Here is a 1,958-nt window from a genome sequence, read left to right on the forward strand (position 1 = left end):
TGGAGCGTGAGGCCCATTTTCTTTGTGGGCTGTAGGGAAAATACTGTAGCAACTGCTACAGTATACAAAGGGGGCCCAGGGCGCTGGGCTGGGCTGGATCCGCCCATGTCCAACCCGTTGGGCAAAGGTTTCATGAGTGCATGTTTTGCACATGGATCTTCGCTACCCATGCGGGTCCATATCCTTTTCTATTTTATCAATTGCTGATATCCATCGGGTATGAGTATGGACAACATTTCATGGGCGGCCATGAACGGACTTATGGGTATGAGTATGGATCTGCTTTAACTCTACCCATCCAAACCCATTCCATTATCATCCATGCGGGTGAGTGGGCAAATTTTGCACACAGTTGCGTTCATGTTTCGTGCCGGGCAAAATTGGTACCAATCCAGACAATAGCCAAAAATTATGGGCATAATCAGTAGACCAGTTTTGTTTGTCACAAACACTCGCTTGTAATCTTGTTACATAATTAACAATCAGGCTTCTATCCAGATTTATGCAGAAGGAAAGCTGGATTGGAAAATTGATGGCGTAAAAGTGTTTAGAGCGTTTGCAATCGGACCCCTCACCTCCCCCTCCCCCCTCCGCCCCCTAAATGTCTGGGTGGACAACCTACACACCACCTGGACCAAATCTAGCCACCCAACTGGACCTCTCAAATGCAACCCAAAATCAGGGTTGTCCTCCTCCCCTCGTATCCGGCTCATATGTGGGTGGATAGGGAGGAGGAGGCGCAAACCCCCGAGATGCACATTGTCTCCAGCGAGGAGGCAAAAGCACACTGCGGTGTGAGGGGGGGGGGGGATAAGGGTTTACATGGTAATTGCCAAGGCCAATCCACACCTTGTCGAGGCGGAGCTTCGTTTCTTTGTTGAGAAGAAAAAAAGTGAAGCGGAATGAGTAGGAAGACAAGATGTATCGCAAAATCTCCAATGATGTCGACGCGATGTTCGACGGGTTCGGGAAGGAAACGTGCTACGTACCCGAGAAGGAGGAGGACGTGAGGTCGTCTACCGTCAATGACCACAAGTCAGGTCCCTCTGACAGAGCACCAGGGATGATCAACCTCGACGACGAGGAACCCATTGAGTTCTGTAGGCGTTATTTTTTGGATGATCTACTGTTCTTTTTGAATTGTTTGGATTGTTTACCACATGTATCACATGGTGATGATCTACTATTCTAGCATGTCCGCGATGATGTCAAATTTCTTATCACCCGTTAGAGATTCTCTAGGTTGCCTATGTTCTGTACCTTTGTTTGTTATTAATCACTTAGGCCTCTTTTGGTTCATAGGATAGGATTATCATAGGAATAGGAATTTTGTAGGAAATGAAATGACATGTATCTCAAATCCTATGAGTAGGAATAGAAAACAAGATGTCATTCGGTTGACACCAAATGAATTTTTCCATTGAGTCTGGGCTCTTTTTTATTTTCCTATGAAATGTGGAGGATAGGAACCAATCCTATGTAGGAATAAAAATCCATTTCTATGAACCAAAGGAATCTAAAGGAAAAAATCCTATAAGAATCCCATCCTCTAGAATTTCTATGAAATTCCTCTAAACTTGCATCAAGTCCAGAAACCAAACCGTACGTCACATCCTAGTTTCGTCCTCTTTATTTCTGAAAGAAAAAAAAATCCCAACATCAGGCGTCGCTCCCCCAATCGCCACCACGCCCTCCCCTACCCCTGCCGCAGCCTCCAGGTGGTGGCGCTGCCGTAGCTCGCGTCCAATCAGGCGCCAGCGATGGCAGTGAAGGCCGGGGGTGCGAATCACGCGACGCGACTCTCGCTCAACAAGCCACCGAGAAACGTTGCGACGACAGCGAGTCCCAAACCTGTGTAAGCAGTTCAAATTTCAAACCCCGTCAACACAGAGTCCACAAGGCCGGCGTCCGCGCAAAATCCGGCACCCTTTCGCCGAGCCCGCAGCTCACTCACCGCC

The sequence above is a fragment of the Triticum aestivum genome, chromosome 5A (assembly GCF_018294505.1).
Source record: "Triticum aestivum cultivar Chinese Spring chromosome 5A, IWGSC CS RefSeq v2.1, whole genome shotgun sequence".
Lineage (NCBI taxonomy): Eukaryota > Viridiplantae > Streptophyta > Magnoliopsida > Poales > Poaceae > Triticum > Triticum aestivum.